The 20,159-nt window shown below is 41.1% G+C and overlaps 1 protein-coding gene across 6 annotated transcripts in view; it reads left to right on the top strand.

Moving 5' to 3' along the window:
• Positions 1–20,159, top strand: part of LP (LIM domain containing preferred translocation partner in lipoma) — a 723,802-nt gene that overhangs the window by 75,003 nt on the left and 628,640 nt on the right. The window contains exon 1 of one of the 6 annotated variants that reach the window (XR_011619543.1): positions 10,721–10,783. The exons of 3 other annotated variants lie outside the window; for them this stretch is intronic. The gene's annotated coding sequence lies outside the window, so the exon portion shown is untranslated. Of the gene's footprint in view, positions 1–10,720; positions 10,784–20,159 lie in introns of those variants that run through there. 2 more of the 6 variants (XM_071090668.1, XM_011723146.3) reach the window with 2 other exon arrangements.

Raw genomic sequence — 20,159 nt, 5'->3', positions numbered from 1 at the left:
AGATACCTCTACTCTACATTAGGCATGGCCTTAGGGGATCCGAATTCTCAGGTCTTCCTCAATGGGTTGCTGTGTGGTAGACAGCATCTGAAGTGTGAATGGATAGAGGGCTCTTTGTAGATTGCTGCCAAATATTTACCCCTGGTTCATAGAGTATGTGTTTGCTGCCCTGGTCTCAGTGTTGGTCTGGATGTTAGTGAACCACATGATCTTTAGGAAACTATGTGAATTAGGCTTAGTCCCTGACCTTGAGAAACTTATAGTTAGGGGAAAAGACAAACATATAAAAGAGAAATACACATTAGAAACGTATTCTTTTTTTTTTTTTCTGAGACGGAGTCTTGTTCTGTTGTCAGGCTGGAGTGCAGTAGTGTGATCTCGGCTCACTGCAACCTCCGCCTCCCGGATTCAAGTGATTCTCCTGCCTCAACTTCCCGAGTAGCTGGGACTACAGGTGTATGCCACCACACCCAGCTAATTTTTGTTTTTTTAGTAGAGACAGGGTTTCACCATATTGACCAGGATGGTCTTGATCTCCTGATCTCATGATCCGTTCGCCTTGGCCTCCCAAAGTGCTGGGATTACAAGAAACATTTCTTTCTTTATGATACACCTTTATTAATCACCAGATATGTTTCAGGCCTTATGCTAAGTGCTTGGGAAATTGAAGTAAATTATAGTCTCAGATCTCATGGGGCATGGATGAAGGGTTGGGAGAAAAAAAAAATAGGCCAGGCGTAGTGGCTCACACCTGTAATCCCAGCATTTTGGGAGGCTGAGGTGGGCAGATCACTTGAGGTCAGGAGTTAGAGACCAGCCTGACCATCATGGAGAAGCCTCATCTCTACTAAAAATACAAAATTAGCTGGGCGTGGTGGCACATGCCTCTAATTCCAGCTACTCGGGAGGCTGAGGCAGGAGAATTGCTTGAACCCAGGAAGCGGAAGTTGCAGTGAGCCGAGATCGCATCATTGCACTTCAGCCTGGGCAACAACAGCAAAACTCTGTCTCAAAAAAAAGAAAAAAAAGCATTGATTAATATTATCTCACAATTTCTGAAATTTGGGAGCAGCTTGGATGGGTGCCACAAGATCTGTCACCACATTGCATTCCAGGTATTGCTGGACTTGCAGTCTCACCGGAAGGCTGAACTCCGGGGAAGATCTACTTGCTACCAAGCTCATCACATGATGGTTGGCAGGATTTCCCACAGATTACTGGGCTGAAGACTTCAGTTTCTTGCCATGTGAGACTCTCCATAGCGCAGCTCACATGGCAGCTGTCTTCCCTCAAAGTGAGTGAGCAAGAGAGAGTCCCTGAGAGGCAAATCACAGTCTTTTTATAAGTTAATCCTGGAGGTGACATGCTGTTCCCTCTGCCTCATTCTCTTTACTAGAAGCGAGTCACCAAATCCAGGCCACACTGAAGGGGAAGGGTGAGTACAAGCACCAAGGTATGAATACCAGGAGATGGAGTTACACAGAACCATCTTAGGGGCTGCTCACCACAGATTCCCCAGGTTTACGTGGCTGTGCTAAGTGAAAGTGGGCGTTGCCTGAAGCTATTGAATAAACCCAGCACACCTCTGTGGATCAGTTTTACTTGAAGGCATTTTGGGGGGAAAACTCCATTTAAAACTCTTGAGAGAAGCATTGATACGTAGTAGCACAGGATGTAAAATTGGCATGGCTTTTAAGAAGAAAAACACAAGTTTTCAATTCATGCTGTGTTCCCTTATCTCTATATTTTTGCCCTCCTCAGTGATTAGAGCTTTTTTGGTAGAAATGTCTAAAGGTTCTTGCTTGAGCCCTTTGCTGTATGCGTGAGACACCAAGACTTGGAAAGGGCACAGACTCTTCCAGGGCCACAGAGCCAGGGGTAGTCAAGGGAGGAACCATCTGCAGCTCCTCTCCCTGCCCCACCTTCCACCGCTTCACACAGTCTGTGCTGCATAATGAGTCTGCGCAACTTTTAGGCACGTTTTCTCTTCTTTTCTCAACCTCTCTCCTGTCCCGGAAACAGATTAGGAAAAATAGGTCAAAAATTGGAATCTTGAGCTTTGATTTTGTCCTTTTAGTTAAATTTCAGGGCTCTGCATCTCCTGGTGGGCCATGCTGTGTCCTGAAAATGTGCATAAATCAATATTACACGGCTCAGACAGTGTGTCTCTGCAGTTACGAATAACATTTGTTTTAGGAACAGAGAGCTGATATACGACATTACTTTGAGACTGACAAGACCAGACATAAAATCTCAGCCAATACCCTTTGTCTGGCAGGGAGTTTCTTTTCCAGAGCATCCTTCTCTTCCCCCCACCAAAGCAGTCCTTTTCAAAATCAAGCTCTGCAGTTTATTTTATAGAAGATGACATGTTCCCTTAGAGTCCACCTTCACGTAACTAGAAAAATCAGTGGAAATTGGAGCCTTAAAATTATGGTCAAGCTTATTAGTGACTTTACAGCCAAAATGAACGTGTGGCTTTGGTCACTGAGAATGTGGCTGGCCAGAATATCAATTCTGCTACCTACTCCATGGTCCCTTTCACCTCTCAGCATTTTTTTAAATACTCATCTTATTTTTTTATTTTTTATTTTTTGATGGAGTCTCACTGTCGCCCAGGATGGAATGCAATGGCACAGCTCACTGCAGCCTCTGTCTCCCAGGTTCAAGTGATTCTCCTGCCTTAGCCTCCCAAGTGGCTGGGATTACAGACGCATGCCACCACATCCAGCTTTTTTTTCTTTCTTTTTTTTTTTTTTGTATTTTTAGTGGAGAGGAGGTTTCCCCATGTTGGTCAGACTGGTCTTGAACTCTTGACCTCAAGTGATCCACCCTCCTCGACCTCCAAAAGTGCTGGAATTACAGGTGTGAGCCACCACGCCTGGCCAACTCTTCTTGTTATTAAAGTGTTTCTTACCAATTATTTCATTTTTATTAAAAGTACATAGTGGGAAATAGAGTTTTAGTTGACCAAGGACAACATGGTAAAGAGGAATTTGGAGTAGGAAGACTATCACATTAGTCACTGAATCCTACCTAGTTCACTTAGTTTTTTTAACCTGTTTTCACTTCTGCAAACCATGGAGTGAACAGTGCCTCCTTCAAAGAGTCTTTGGTGCTCTCAAAGCAGCGTAATGTCTATAAAGTGCCTGTTGAGTGTGGTACTTCTTATGTAGTTGGTACACATTGAATGTTAAGTTTCTGATCACCTTAAGAGTCTGTAACTCTTTGCTGGAGATCACCCTTAGTTCTTTTCTTCGTTAGGCCATTATCTCATGTCCTGTTTACACTGTCCCCTTGGCTTGGCCCAGACCTGCAGCCTTTGTCTGTTGGTCACCCCAGATTTCATGCTTCCTGAATCATTAATAGCCTCAACATTTCTAATTTTGCATAATGACTCCCAAGACCTAACTACAAACATCATAATGTGCTCATGTTTTCTGATACCTAGTGACTCTGGGTACAAAATCTTCATCCACTGTGTTTCATGGGGAAGGCTTATTGGGCATCACTACTGGAAACTAAGTGTTGATTTTAATGACAAGACTGTTTAGTCCAGAGGGTGAACTCTACTCAGGTGCCATTAGCAACCTCTTCATCTGTAAATGGAAGTGTCTCTGGGACCTGCTCAGCTCTGACCCGCTTTGGGTCCTTTTTGGACTTCTTCAGGATGAGATCACCTCACCCTGGTTCAATGCCAACTGGCTTGAGTTATATCAGTTATTAAAAATGATCTAATATTTTCCTTTCAGATCTGGGGCCCTGGCTCATTCTATGATTAAGCCAGTGATTTATTTATAATATGGTACGAGATGGCTGCAGCCACTCTATGATGTAATCTAAGAATGACATGAAAACAAAATAGGCTTTTACATAATGAAAGTATTCCTGCAATATACTTTATAGCAAGGCTTTTTTTTCCCCCATTGAGAGTGGAGATATATTCTTTTTTTTCTTTTTCTTTTTGAGACAGGGTCTCGCTCCGTTGTCCAGGCTGAAGTGCAGTGGTGCAATCTCAGCTCACTGCAACTGAGAATGGAGATATATTCTTTACTTTTCCTTCCACTCCTGTTTAAATCTTCTTTTCCCATTTATGACACTTAAGGCCTTTAAGTCAATTTTTAAAAATCAGGATTCACAACTCCTCAAAGTCTCTGGTTACTCTTTTATTCTTGTCGTTTTCTTCATTCCCCATCCCCCACTGCCACCCTCCATGGCTCTGTGTGTAGCTGCTGCTCAACCCTTGCTCAGCACTCCACAGTCCTCACCATTCCTCTGCTTATGCTGTTTCTTCTGCTGGAATGCTCACTCCAATCCTAACTTTTCTTCTGCTAAAGGCATACTTCACTGGTTCCTACAAATAGCATCCTTCTATAGCCAGCTCAAATTCACATCTTCCTTCAAGCCTCCTGTGCTGTTCCTGCTCCTTGTCAGAAACCCTTTATCTGTACCTCTTATGGAACTTAGTACAATAGCAAGCCCCCACCCCTACTCCAAGGGCTATTCACAGACTGTCAGAGTTAAGGAGGAGAAATGACTTAGAGGAATGGGGTGAGGGGCTTTGATAGTTCCAGGTCTGCTCCTAATAGTGAGACCTGGTCAGTCAGTCATGGCTCATCTTTGTGGTTCAGTTTTTCTCCGCTGAGGAATGAGTGGTTTGGATTTTATTTAACATGGCCAAATGATGTGCTGGTAGTGGTTCCTTGAGGTACTATGCTGAGAAGGACTCTGAGGCTGCATCCTGACTGAGTTAATGATCACTTAAGAATATTGCCATGGTTGTGATCAGGGAGTGGAGAGTGAAGGCATATGAGAGGTATCTGGGCTGCTTTTGGACTAGGTGATTTAAATGTCTCTTTTTGTTCTACCTTCTGGATGCTTTCATTTACTGACTTGTAAAGTGTCTTGCCCAAGATCACATAGCCCATTAGGTTTTAGAAGTGGATTCTCTGATAAAGAGATGGTTAAAAGCTACACATTTGACTCTCACATTCATACATATGGGCTGACTGTGGGAGATGAAAAGCTAGAATAAGAAGTTCTAGAAGATCCATGACTTATTGAAAACACAAGACTACTCAAATTCTGTATGTCCTTGAGGTTTGGTGGGGTCACCTTTCACCTCTTTGTCTTCTCTGCTTCCTAGGGGTTATAATGTCCGCACTATTCAAATGTATGTCAAAGATGGCAGTTCAAGGTCAAGGTCAGAAAGGCAGCCTTACCCCATGAATCCATTAGATCTCTTGTTCCCCTTCTTCCAACTCCAGACAAGATGCTTAGCTCTCTGCAAGGAGCCCAATTGCATGAGCAGTAGGTCAGCTCAGCAACCAGGTGATTGAACGCTGGGACAAGAATAAAGGAAGGAAAGAAGAGGGAATTTTAGGATGGCTGAAGGTGCTGGAAACTTGAACCCTAGAGGAATGAAGAAGGAAGTGGAAGTGCTTACTGTAAAGAAGAAATAAAGGGGAGGGAGGAGGAGAGAGCAGAGCAGGCGGTGCTCTCCTGGGACTCTGCCATGGAAGGGGTGCAAACTTACTTTTTGGGACGTCTGAAAGCGTTCTGGCAGCAGTGGGTTGGCAGCTAGAGAAAGAGAGTATGAGAATGTTGATGTTTTCTCCATGTTTATTGAAAATGCTTAATGTTTAAATATTAAGCGCAAACCACAGATGGAATGTGCCTTTCAGGAGGTCGAAGTTCACAGTCACTGCAGATGTTTAGGTGGGGCTGATGCAGTTAGGTATTTTCTATTTTAGGTATTTTGTGGCGAGGATAAAATGTTATACTTGATGACTTTTAAGGGCCTCCCTGTCTTAAGAGTCTAGAATTTTTTAGACATGTTTTCTTATACATTTAAATAATTTCCATTTTAAAATGAAGGCTCTTTGGAGTCAAGTGCTTGTTCCTTTCTCTGTGATCTTGGCACATATAAGTGCTGACTTATCTTGGACAATCTCTTCTCCACTTAGCATTATTGAAGGAAAGGAGACTAACTGAGGATGTCTTGGAATTTTTTTGTACTGAATGTATTTTTGAAGATGATTTCTATGTTTCTTTTCAGGGTAGTTCCAGAGAAGTCTCTTGTTTTTTTTTTTTTTTTTTGAGAGGGAGTCTTGCTCCTTCACCCGGGCTGGAGTGCAGTGGCCGGATCTCAGCTCACTGCAAACTCCGCCTCCCAGGTTTACGCCATTCTCCTGCCTCAGCCTCCCCAGTAGCTGGGACTACAGGCGCCCGCCACCTCACCCGGCTAGTTTTTTGTATTTTTAGTAGAGACGGGGTTTCACCGTGTTAGCCAAGATGGTCTCGATCTCCTGACCTTGTGATCCGCCCGTCTCGGCCTCCCAAAGTGCTGGGATTGCAGGCTTGAGCCACCGCGCCCGGCTGAGAAGTCTCTTCTTTAGGACTCCTCCAACCACCATCCCCTGTTGTCAATGATTTGCTGTTTTTATACTACCAGAATGCTTTGTTTATACATCCAATAAAGCATTCACGCCACTTCGGTCTGCTGTATGAGCCAGTTTTCACAATCTTTCTTCTCCTCTAGATTGTAGAAGCTCCTCGAGGACATGAATTATGTCTTTTTCCATAGGAGGTCCCATGTCATCTAGTATAATGGTTTGCAAATAGTAATAATGATGACTCATTAACTTGACTGTTTACTGAGCACCTACTATTTGCTAGACACTATTCCAGGTGATGGGACTACCACAAATGTTAACAAATAAGACAGAAAAATTAATGAGTAAATATGTAATATTCACATTGTGATCTATTAGGTTGGTGCAAAAGTAATTGCGATTTCTGCCATTACTTTTAATGGCAAAAGCTGCAATTACATTTACACCAACTTAAATATATTAAGAAGAAAAATAATTGAGGTTAAAGGCATGAGGAGTAGGGAGTACACAAATATAAGTTCACTGGCCTGAGAAGGTCTTGATGGTAAGCGTATATGTGAATGGAGACCTGAGTGAAACGAGGTAGCAAGCCAGAGATGTGTGGATGGGAGGGACCGGAGGAAGAGTGTGTAGGACTGACTGAAAACAAATGCAAATAACCTGAACTGAAGCATGCTTGGGACACGCCGGAAAAGTGAGGAGGATAGTGTGGCTAGAGTTAAGTGTTTAAAAGTGGTCATGCATGCCAAATAAAAATAGTTGCAACAACCAGTAAGGCATGCATCAGAGATATTGTGGGTTCAGTTGCAGACCACCACCGCAATAAAACAAATATTGCAATGAAGCGAGTCGCACGAAATTCTTGGTTCCCAGTGCATATAAAATTTATGTTTACACTATACTCTTAAGTGTGTAATAGCATTATGTCTAAAAATACAGTGTACATACCTTAATTAAAAAGTTTATTGCTAAAATATGCTAGCAATTATCTGAACTTCCAGTGAATCCTGCTTTTGCTGATGGAGGGTCTGGTCATGATGCTAATGGCTACTGACTGATCAAGGGGGTGGTTGGTGAAAGTTGGGGTGGCTGTGGCAATTTCTGAAAGTGACACAACAATAAAGTTTGCTGCATTGATTGACTCTGCAGAGAAAGAGTGATATCAAGCTGTACCACTTCTCTGTAGCATGTGATAATGCATGATATCATTTTACCTCCAAGAAAACCTCCTTCAAAATTGGAGTCAGGCCTCTCAAACTTTGGATCTGCTTTGTCAATTAAGCTTATGAAATATTTGATATCCTTTGTTGTCATTCAATGATGTTCACAGCATCTTCACCGGGGTAGATTCCATCTCAAGAAACCATTTTCCCTGTTCGTCCATAAGAAGCACCTCCTTATCCGTTCCAGTTTGAACAAAAGATTACAGCAACACACTTGCATCTTCATTCCACTTCTAATTCTAGTTCTCTTGCTATTTTCACCACATCTTCAGTTATTTCCTCCACTGGTCTGGAACTACTCAAAGTCGCCCGTGAGGACTGGAATAAATTTCTTCCAGTCTCCTGATATTTTGACCTTCTCTTATGAATCACAAATGTTCTTAATGGCATCTAGAATGGTGAATCCTTTTTAGAAAGTTTTCAATTTACTTTGTCCACATTCATCTGAGGAATCACTATCTATGGCAGCTAGAGCCATGTGAAATGTATTTTTTATAATAATCAGACTTGAAAGTTGAAATTACTCTTTGATCCATGGGCTGCAGAATGGATGTTGTGTTAACAGGCAAGAAAACAACATTAATCTCTTCGTATATCTCCATCAGAGATCTTGTGTGACCAGGTATGAGCAGAAATAATTTGAAAGGAATCTTTCTTTTTTTTTTTTTTCCTCTTTTCTGAGCAGTAGGTAACAGTGGCTTAAATATTCTGTAAACCATGCTGTAAACAGATGTGCTTTCGTCCAGACTTTGTCACTGCATTTATAGAGCACAGGCAGAGTAGATGGAGCATAATTCTTAAGGACCCTCAGATTTTCAGAATGGTAAATGAGCATTTGCTTCGACTTACAGTCACCAGCCACATTAGCCTCTAACAAGAGAATTACTCTGTCCTTTGAAGCTTTGAAGCCAGGAATTGATTTCTTTTCTCTAGCTCTGAAAGTCCTAGATGGCATCTTCTTTCAATACAGGCCTATTTCAGCTACACTGAAAAGCTGTTGTTTAGTATTTACCTTCATCAATGGTCTTAGTTAGATCTTCTGGATAACTTGCTGCAGCTTCACCACCAGCACTTACTGCTTCTCCTTGCACTTTTCTATTATGGAGACATATTTTTTCCTTAAACCTCAGGAACCGATCTCTGCTAGCTTCAGATTTTTCTTCTGTAGTTTCCTCACTTCTCTTTTCCTTCATAGAATTGAACAGTTAGGGTCTTGCTCTGGATTAGGCTTTGCCTTAAAGGGAATTTTGTGGCTGGTTTGATCTTCTATCCAGATCACTCAAACTGTCTTCATATCAGCAATAAGGTTGTTTCACTTTCTTATCATTCATGTGTTCACTGGAATAGCACTTCTAATTTCCTTTATGAACTTCTTCTTCTTTTTTTGTTTTAATTCACATCTTGGCTGTTTGGCTCAAGAGGCCTAGCTTTTGGCCTATCTTGGCTTTTGACGTGCCTTCCTCACTACGCTTAACTATTTCTAGCCTTTCATTTAAAGTGAGAGATGTGCTACTCTTCCTTTCACTTGAACACCTTGACACCCTTGTGGGGTTATTAATTGGCCTAATTTCAGTATTATTGTGGGACATGGGGAGATCCAAGGAGGGACATGGGAATGGCTGGTCAGTGGAGCAGTCAGAGCACACCTATTTATCGATTAAGTTTGCCATCTCATATGGCCATGATTTGTGACACCCCAAAATAATTATAGTCACATAAAATATCACTAATCACAGATCACCATAATATATATAATAATAATGAAAAAGTCTGAAATATTGTGATAATTACCAAAAGCTGACACAGAGCCATTAAGCGAGCACATACTGTTGCAAAAATTGTACCTAAAGACCTGCTTGATACACAGCTGCCTCTGCAAGTCTTCTATTTGTAAAAAACACGGTATTTGCCAACTACAATAAAGTGAAGTGCAATAAAACAAGATATGCCTTTATTTGTTAAGTGCACATTGAAGATGCTTGGGAAAAAATAAATTGCCTTTGTGATTTAAAGAATCCACATAAATCTAACAAAAGAATGACAAAACATATTTCTGTTTTTCAGCTTTAAGAGATGGGGGCAGCGAGTGGATCAGGAGCAGGATGGTAGTGGTGGGCAGCTCAGAACAAGTCCAGTTGCCGTGGGGTTTCTCTCCATGGCAGAGGGCTCTCCACTCCGTTTCTCTGCCCCTGCGGCAGGCACACCTGCAGGGATGCTTGGGCCCTGGGTGCAGATGGGCAATCGTATGCCTCATCACCCATTCAGGCACACACTTACTTGTTTTCCACATGCAAATATGGGCTTTTTGCGGATGAATTTAATACAGTTGTTGCTTCCTCATTTTATTTAAAACAAAACAAATGGCCAACCATGTCAGTTGAGGGTAGCAAATAGAAACATGAGTATTACGGTCTTTGCTGTTTGTGTCAATTACACGGCTGAAAGGAATCCCAGGCAAATCAGTCTTTTCTGTGCTCAATTTTATTTTTACTTTATATCACCTTTTCTTACTATCATTATTGGTTTTAACAAAATTTTTAAAGAGGGCTATCGCATTACTTTCTCTTAATCATTTTATCAATATTTCAGGCTCCTTAGTTCTATTTTGTGGTTTCCACCTTTGACATTTTTAGTTTCTGAACTTGGGGCCCATCGTACGAAAAAGGCATTATGGAGTCTCCAAAAGCCATTGGCAGGTGGTATCTGTGACTTCCTTAGCCTGGAAATAAACAAATAAACAAGCACAAATTAGAAGTATTTGTCCTATTACTGTACTATTAGTATCAACTGCGCAACATCATGCAAAAAGTCACTTTCATTTATCTGGCAGGTCCTATGTAAACACCAATACAGTCAAGAGGGCTTGGATAGGTATTTGCCTTCATTTCTAATGAAACTTCAGGCCTCTAGGGTAGGATATCAAAATTGGTAGATCATTTGCAATTTATTTTATCCCAAACACCTCACTTTACAGTCAGAGAAACTGAGTCCCAGAGAGGTAAAATGAGTTGCACAAGGACTCAGAGAGCAAGAAGTAGAGATGGGACTTGAGCACCTCGATCTCTGGTATTGCTGTCCTCTAGTTCATGGAGCTGGCAGATGGCTACCTCTGTGACCTGGGATGATGGAGAGACCGCTGGACCCTTCAGAGGATCTCATCTCAAGGTGGGGTTTATGTGTAAATGATATCTGTGTGTTTCATTTTCCTTTCATAAACTAATTTGAAAATCCTTTTGGGATCAAATTTTAAGCCAGAAAGTAGTGAGGGGGGACGTGGGTAGGAATTGCTTACAACTTGCCTAACAAGGTTGTTGACTGCATAAGAGTCAGGAGTTTTGGGTAAGTCTGTGTGTGTGTGTGTGTGTGTGTGTGTGTGTGTGTGTCAGAGAGAGAGAGAGAGACAGAGAGGTAAAGAGGAACAAATGAAGAGGGAGAGGTCAGATTGTTTGACAGTAGCAACTTCATAGGCACAGAATTTCTGAGTTAGAAGGAAGTCTAATATGTACTGAATTTATTTCGTAGTGAAGGAAATTGATGTGCCTCGAGTAGCTGAGAGCCTTACTCAAGGTCATTCCGCTGTAATTGAGTAGTTAAAATATTAGACTAGCAACATACTTGAGTAGAAACTTTCATATAAAAAAGCATAATCATAACTATCCAATCATATTTACTAGTTAACTAGTAAGGCTGCTCAGGTGGGATAACACATCTATCTTCTTTGGGATTGTTCCCTCAGATGTGGTTTTGGTGGGAGGAGCATGGCAAGGGAGGAACGAGCTCCAAATGCAGTCCTCGGTGATCTGAGCGGACACACAAGCACAGATCAGAGACACTCTTAGTGAATGAACCTCCCCATTGGCTATATTAAAGTAATCCTCTGAAAAAGTTCCGTGTGGAGAGCAAGGCCAGTTAGGGAACATTTTGTGAATCTTTTATATGTCCTTAACTATATGATTATTTTATTTTTAAATGAAAAATGTTAGGATGTTACGGGGTATGTATGCATAGTCTAAAGTGACGATTTTAGAGGTAGCAAGACAGTGAGAATGTCCCTACATGTGAAATGGGCACAATTTTATCAGGGAAGTGTTAATAGAGGGTTAATGTTCTACACAGCGGCTGTAAGAATGAATAAATGGTCATGGGGATAGCCTGACACTCTAGGAGCAGAAAGTGGTGGGTATGGATGGGACTACTGATACAGCGTGAATTCAACCTGCTGTTATCTGCGCAGGCCTCTCTGCAGCTGTTTGCCCTGAAGTACATGCTGTACGTTTCTCCAGCTGATCCTGCATGACTGTATATAAATGCCTGTCCGCTGTGTGCTGGACAGCCCCAGACACCCTCGGCAGCCTGCTGTGTTTGTGTGAGACATGCTGTGTTAGGGATTTAAGCATCTCCCTACTTGTTCCTCATCTTTTTCTCTTCTCCTCCTTCTGATCTCCATTCATGTTTCCCTTTGGGGGAGAAAAAGTCATCAGAGTTGTTTGAAGGTTCATTTATGTTGATTTGTTTTTATTGTCAAGCTAATTTGTTTCCTGCTTGTATCTGTAACTGATGTACTTCATGTGAGACCATGTTATAATATACTTGAGTTCTTCTTGGCCCTCTGATATCTTTTCTTTTTTTCTTTTACTGAAAAATAAAAGATTTCCTTATCTCTTCAGACCTACAGCTTTCTCATCTACATGGACAACCTATTTTCAAAGAATCTTCGAGAATTATTGACTTTGTTATAACTACTACTATGTAAGTAATTTCAGATGATAGAATTCAAAATAGATTTAACTTGTTTTTCTAGAAACAATTTATTTTCCCTATAACTTTAAAGAGTAATGGTGGGGAATAGGACATTCTGAAAGTAAGAAGAAACATGCCAAATGAGTTTCTGACTTCCAGTTAGGCATTTGGAAAAAAAGTCTTTATTCCAGTGACCTCTGCTCATTGGAAAGCTTTGGGCTGGTAGATTTCATGATTCTGACGCTGTACGTCCTCTTGAGTTACAGTGAGTGATGAGGCCAAATCGCAGGGTGGATGGTGTGCTTTTTTTGGGCTAATGGGTGTTAAGGAGGCATGCTGTCCTTGGACGTTAAGACAGATCATTTCCTCAGTTGGGTAATGTTTAAGGAATCCATTAAATCCTTAAATATATGGCACACATAAGGCATGCAGAACTTTTAGAGACTCAGCCTTAACATGGGTTACGTTTTAGCATGGCTGATTGGCTCAACTTGATTTTTACTGGGTTTGTTCAACATATTTCTCACTTATAGGTAAAAGCCTGCTTTTTATCCTCTCCATCCTCATCACCTTTTTAGTTGTGTTTCTGCTTGATTCTTCTTGCATTCAGGTCTATATTGTGTTATAAAAAGAGAGAGACAGAGAGAGAGAGAGATAAGAAGAAGAAGGAAAGAAAAAGAAACACACATACACACAGACACACACATTGAATGGGAAGGCAGGAGAGTAGAGCTCTGACCCCAGCTCTGTCATAGCCACCTGTGTGACTATTTGCAAGCATTTTCATCCATTCAACAAATTACTTTTACCCACCAGGTACCGGAGGTACAAAACTGTGAAAGACACGGTTCTTACCCTCACCGCTTACAGTCAGGAGTAGAGAATTAGGTACACAAATAGAATGTGAAATCACTTCTCCTTTCTGGGTCTTCATTTTACAAATGCAAGAGCCAGAACTGGGCCAGGTGATCACCAAGGTCCCTTCTGAGGCTAACATGCCATCATTCATGCAAAATTCATTAAACATCCGATAATCACTTATCTAAGTGAAAATTAGCAAACATTTCCCCTTTCTCCTTAGTTTGTAGGGGATGATATTGAAGATGAATGAGGCAATGTCTACAAAATGCTTTAATAAGCAAGTTGGAGAAAGAGATTATGTAAGTTTGAGGCATTATTATTAATGAAAAATGAAAACAAGGGCTGATGTTTTCAGAGAGAGAACAGATGGTTCCTTTGTTCAGAATTTGAGTATAAAAAAGAGAGAGAAAAAAGATACTTGCCATATTGTTTAGGCCCTGAATGTGAGTAACTTTAAAATGCCAAAACAATCTGGTTAGGAAAGTCCCATAGATTCAAAATAGCTCCTACAGTGATCAAACTGTAATTAATATAACAAAAAAAATGATGGTAAGAAAAATACTAATAAGAAATGCCACAGTGACAACTGACACAACCTAACAAAAAGTCCTATTTTTGCATCAACTCTAGAAACTTCATTTTTTTCTGTTTTCAGGAGTTATACCACACTGTGGAACAAACTAGTGAGAACCGATTTAAAACTGTTTCTACAGTTCCCCCTACCCCTCAGGTTATTTTAGTTTCCCATGACTCATAAAGGAAATCTTCAGGATTCACAAGAAATTGGCAATTCTTTTCCATCTTTGCTGTTGGGTATTGATAGGAAAACAGCGTGGTTTGGGGCAGTTTAAATACAGAGCGAACTTCCAGGGATTTGGGGTGGTGTCGCAGAAGGCCGGATCTGGGAAGGACCTTTGAAAAGCTTGCACGGAAAGTTGTGAAATAAATGGTTTCTTTCTCTCTTTCTTTACTTCTAATATCTCGTGATCTGTGTCTACAATACACAAGCTAATTGATGTTATCCTTTTGGCGTGATTCTTGCTGTCCTGGGGTCTATCACTTGTAGGCTATGAGAATGAGGCCATAGGCCACCAAGCTGGCAGCACTGAGCAAAAGGTGCTAGACCCTTCTGCGTTCAGGTGACGTGTAACTGGTGCTGTGATTGGACAGGGTGACTAACCTCAGTCTCTCTGGGCGTAATTTCTTCACTGTGGAAAAAGGAGGCTAACTAGCAAGTTCACTCTGACACTAATCTGAGTTCAGGTCCACATCTTTTTTTTTTTTTAAATTAATTATTTTATTTTTAAAATTTTTATTTTTTGAGACAGTCTCGCTCTGTCGCACAGGCTGCAGAGCAGAGGCACAATCTCTCCTCACCACAACCTCCACCTCACGGGTTCAAGCGATTCTCTTGCTTCTGCCTCCTGAGTAGCTGACAGGCACCCGTCACCATGCCTGGCTAATTTTTGTATTTTTAGTAGAGGTGGGGTTTCACCATGTTGTGCAGGCTGGTCTCGAACTCCTGGCCTTAAGAGATCCGCCTGCCTTGGCCTGCCAAAGTGCTGGGATTACAGAAGTGAGCCAGTGCGCCTGGCCCATATACAGTTGTAAGAAGGCTGAGAATGGCTTTTAATTTGGGAGCGTTTAAAAGCAAACATGCTTCCTCCAGACAACAGTAACAAAATATTGACATTGTTGAGGTGGGAACTTCTTTAATGCTACCCGAACTTCTTGCTGAAATGGTTCTAGGCAGTTTTGCATAGCTAGGTGTGGTAAGCTCATTCACAGACATGGAAGAGGCAGAGTGGACTTAGGGAGAGGCACAAGTCTAGTGGTCCAGCTTGGGTTCTGGGTTCTAGTCCTGCTTCTGCTACGAACCCCATGAGACCTTGGAATACCCATCTCTAAGGTTTCTTTCAGAGCTGAATCACTGTTTGGTCTGTGATTCATCAAAGCAATTAGAAGACTCTGCCTCTCCTTCAAGGCCAAGACTTTGCTCAGAATACTCCCTAAGGACTTTCTCACTGTATGTGGCACTTTTCTCTATTAGACACTTTGTTCATTCTCCATTGTATTAGAGTCAAAAGTGTGATCGTTTGTTGTAAAGGTGCCTTTTCCATGTCATCTCTAATAACCTACCCCTCTATCCTCTGAGTAACCTACTCTTTTAAAGTAAGTCTCCTTTGGCTTAATCACACTGCCTGGTGCCTACTCAGCATTATGTGTTTGTTGTCTGCCCTGAAGTGTGAACTCGGTCGTGTCCTGCTCTTTTCTGAAGCCTCAGCATGTACGTCGGTACCTGGTTCATGGTAGATTTTCAATGAATCTGAGTGAATGAATGATGGATGAATGATTTTGTATCTCCTTACCAGGCCATATGTCCCTTGAGGGCATGGACCATGTCTAATGGGTGGCCAGCTGGTGTCTCATTCTTGGTCCGTTGTTAGTGGTGATTTTTGTCCTCTTCTTTGTACTCATCATTCAAGGCTTGTATTAGGGTAAATTATTAGCATAATTCTGCCTGGTTTCCCACTCCACCAATCCCCCCCGCCTTTTTTTTTGAGACAGTCTTGCTCTGTCACCCAGGCTGGAGTGTAGTGGCACAATCTTGGCTCACTGCAACCTCTGTCTCCCGGGTTCAAGCAATTCTCCTGCCTCAGCCTCTCAAGTAGCTGGGATTACAGGCATCCACCACTACGCCTGACGAATTTTTTTATTTTTCATAGAGACAGGGTTTCATCATGCTGGTCATGCTGGTCTCGAACTTCTGACCTCGTGATCCACTTGCCTTGGCCTCCCAAAGTGCTGGGATTACAGGCTTGTTTGTTTTTAAACAGTTTGTGGGCAGGGATGGTATTTTCTTATGATTCTATTCCTTAGAGATCCTGGTCCAGAGCCATTAGCAGAGAAAATTCTCAGTAAATGTTTGCTGACCTAAACTTCATTCCACCACTTCTGCCTTCCTTTTGCCTTTTCACCTTCTCTTAGAAGGCACCTTATATGATAATGTCAGCTATGCAATAAAGACCACATAGTAAATTTAATAAAATAGGAAGCATGCTTCCCTCTTGTTTCTACCCCAACACTTTTTTTTTTTTTTTTAGATCAAAATAACATTGCATTTGGGTGTGCCCTGGTTTTATTTATGTATTTATTTTTATGTAGACATGGTGTCTCACTATGTTGCCCAGGCTGGTCTCCAACTACTGAGCTCAAGTGATCCTCCCACCTCGGCCTCCCAAAGTGCTAGGATTATAGGTGTGGGACACCACACCCAGCCCAGCCCTGCTTTTACAGAAAACAAAATAATGATGAATATATTGTACTACCCTCACTGTTTTCCTTTGTCTGTGAATGCTTCTTATTTTGTCAGGAAAAGGAAAAGGTTCTGTTTCTTGAACATAATTGTTGAAATATATTTTCAAGGTTTTTTACTTTATTTTTTGACTGATACCATAACATAGTGTGAAATGATGTGAGGATTTTCTAATGGAGAAATGACTTAGAATATCCCTTGGATGTCCTATCTGCTTTTTAATTGTTTTATCATCCCAGACATGTTTCTCTATTCCTGTCTCTTCTTTTATCTATAAAATGAGGTTATTGAACTAGACGCTGTCTACAACTTTTTTTTTCTTTCATTAACATTAAATCTCTGGTACCTGAGAACATTGGGATCAGGCAGATATTTCTAGGTGTCTGTTTCATTGGTCTGCCCTTCAAGTAGGAATGATGACCCATAGAATTTCTGTAATTATCGGCCTCAATAACTTTCTAAAGCCTTTAGAAAGCAGATACCCTTCAATTTATCTCACTAATTTGTTTGTGATTAACACCTTCTGCCCCTTCTCATATCCCAAGCTCGGTGTTTTGATATTTAATTACAGGGAATTCTTTCCCCTTCATAGATGATATAGCAATTGTATTTCACTTCTCTTAGCTGAAATCTCTGCTGACTTTCCATGTCTTATGAATTTAAATAGTCTAAATAGGGCATGAGATCTTAAATATTCCTTCCAGTTTCTACATTTGCTACTCAGCCACAACATTTTCCCTGGAAAAGGGTGAAAGCCCGTGAGTCCCCCACAGGGTGGGAGCAGTGAATACACCCACATTTTCCTACCATCTGACACAGATGAGACACAAAGGAGGGACTCAGATAATTATTTAACTGAATCAACTGGGTTCCTTAATTCTCACAGTATTATCCTTCCTTACTTTGTAAATAGGGAAATGGAGGCTTAGTCACACAAAATGTCTTGTTCGAAGTTACTAATCGATTGAGTAACTTAATAATTTATTGACATCTGAGGCTTTTCTCTGATTTTACAGCCTCAGACCAGAAATGATGGGATCTCAGCCTTCTTTGCTTAGAGATTGGTGAGCCAAGACCTGGAGAGAGAACTCTGGTTGTCTTAAGTCGCCCAGATGAACCATTAATAGAAAAAGAATTCTACTCAGCCAGCACTTAAAAGCTCGACATGTTTGTGTGGAGACCTGAGTGTGACTGAGTTCAGATCACTTTGATATCCTGGACCTCACTTGACCCATCTGTGAAATGGGGTAATGAACTCTTTTTTGCATGAAGGCAGGGGACTGTCCAGATGACCTCTGGAGAATTCTTCTTACCCTGAGATCAATGGTTCTGTGAGTAGTATAACTCACACCCAAAGTCTTAGTCGCAGGGCACTTTAGTGGAAAAAAAAAAAATTGAGGCTATTTTTAGAGCCTTCATCTGTTTATAGACTAGTTGGTAGGAGAGCAATACCTTTGAAAGGTTAAGGAATAGTTTTATACACTGTGTTAAGGATGTTGTCAAAACTAATATTCATGTATGAAAAGATTTTAACATTTATTAATATTTCTATAGATTGGTGAAATTGGTTTGTTATTTTTGTCATTTCACTTTTGTGGAAATTGAGCAAAGGTGAGAGATAAAATGATGTGATCAGGCCGGTTGTGTTGGCTTATGCCTGTAATCCCAGCATTTTGGGAGGCCAAGGTAGGCGGATCACCTGAGTTAAGGAGTTCAAGACCAGCCTGGTCAACATGGTGAAACCCTGTTTCTACTAAAAATACAAAAATTAGTTGGGTGTGGTGGCACACACCTGTAATCCCAGCTACTTGGGAGGCTGAAGCAGGAGAATCATTTGAACCTGGGAGGTGGAGGTTGCAGTGAGCCGAAATCGCGCCATTGCACTCCAGCCTGGGTGACAGAGTAAGATTCTATCTCAAAAAAAAAAAAAAAAAAAATGTGATCAACATCAAAGGACACTGTAAAGCAGCAGAGGATTGAAGATTTTCCTAAGACTTAGTGGATGTAGAAGAGTTTAAAATATTCTAGCCCAGTGGTTTGCAAACTTGGCCACATATTAAAATCTTCAGAGGAACTTTCAAAAGATGCTTGCCCCCCTACAATGCTCATCTCAATCCCAGTGTCTGTGGGTGAGACCCAAGCTCAGTTATATTTTAAAACTCCTGAGAGTTTAGAACTGTTGATCTAGTCTTGGTTTCATATCAATTTCTCTGATGGTATCTTGCTTGACATCTTACTTACTGGGCTGCATTTTTATGCTACGACTTCCCTGACACCCAAGTGAAAACCTCTGGTTGACCCCAAAATTCACCCAAACAACATGAATGTAATAGGAACTCTTGAAAAGGCTTACAAGCCTTGAAGTAAATGTTGGGCAGAGGGAGCGAAAGGGTTAATGTTTTTTTTGCATTGGGACCTGCCTTCTTTTTATGCTTCTAGGAACGTTTAAAAACGAGAGCAAGGAATATATTTCATTGCTTTAATTGTTCAAGGTCTTTTAAAAGCGTGTGCAATAAAATGCCATTTAAGATAACTGACCTTTATATTTTAATGCTTTTTGGAAGGGAACAATACCTAGTGTTCAGCTGCAGTATAACTTTTAATTATATATATATATATATAAAATATATATGTGTGTGTGTGTGTGTGTGTGTGTGAGCAGAGCTTGTTTTGGAATCAGAGTGCTGAGGGTTTTGCTGCCTTCCCAGATATTTTACCTGTTTCTGTTTCAACATCAAGTTCCATTCAGTTGATGTTTCTTGACCTCATAATGTCTAACCTTTATATCTTTGCTTCCTCTGTCTCCAAACTTATCTGAGAAGGAGACTTCAAGGCCTGATTCATTCATTTTTCCTTCTGCTGGGAAGCTCAGGTGTGTCATGGAAGCTCATGTGGCCCAATCTACATTTTGACAAAGAGGAAAGCTCCCTGCTCTCCCCTGCACCAATTCGTTTGGTAATTTTTAATCCCAAAGGCCACTGCTAATACATTTTTAAAAATTGATGCTGGCTATTACGTTGTTAGATATAGCTCATCTTCCAACTCTAAACTTGCTCTTTGTAAAAGGGAAATAGTACTCAGGTTGCAAACATAGTGAACTGGAATTTCAGAGGCTTGAATTGACCTACAAAACTTGTAACTGTAGCCCTGGTTATACATCCACTGTGGTCTTGGACATGTGAGGTGTTGTCTACCCTCAGGAGTTTTAGAAGAAGAAATTTTATGGCATCACTTTCCATATTAAGAAATTAAAATAGCCAGGTGCAGTGGCGCACACCTCTAATCCCAGCACTTTGGAGGCCAAGGAGGGAGGTTAGCTTGAGTCCAGGAGTTTGAGTTTGAGTGGAGTGGTCAACACAGCCAAGACCTCACATCTACAAAAAATTTAAAAATTAGCTGGCATGGTGGTTCATGCCTATAGTTCTCAGCTACTCAGGAGGCTGAGGTGGGAGGATCGCTTGGACCTGGGACGTCAAGTCTGCAGTGAGCTGAGATTTTGCCGCTGTACTCCAGCCTGGGTGACAGAGCAAGACTGTGTCCAAAAAAAAAAAAAAAAAAAAAAAAAAGAAAATATGCAAAATTCTTTGTGTAGCTCTGAAATATATGTATATATGTATATATACA

The sequence above is a fragment of the Macaca nemestrina genome, chromosome 2, assembly GCF_043159975.1.
Source record: "Macaca nemestrina isolate mMacNem1 chromosome 2, mMacNem.hap1, whole genome shotgun sequence".
Lineage (NCBI taxonomy): Eukaryota > Metazoa > Chordata > Mammalia > Primates > Cercopithecidae > Macaca > Macaca nemestrina.
The sequence above is the reverse complement of the archived record's forward strand: the minus strand, read 5'-3'. Positions and strand labels throughout refer to the sequence as shown.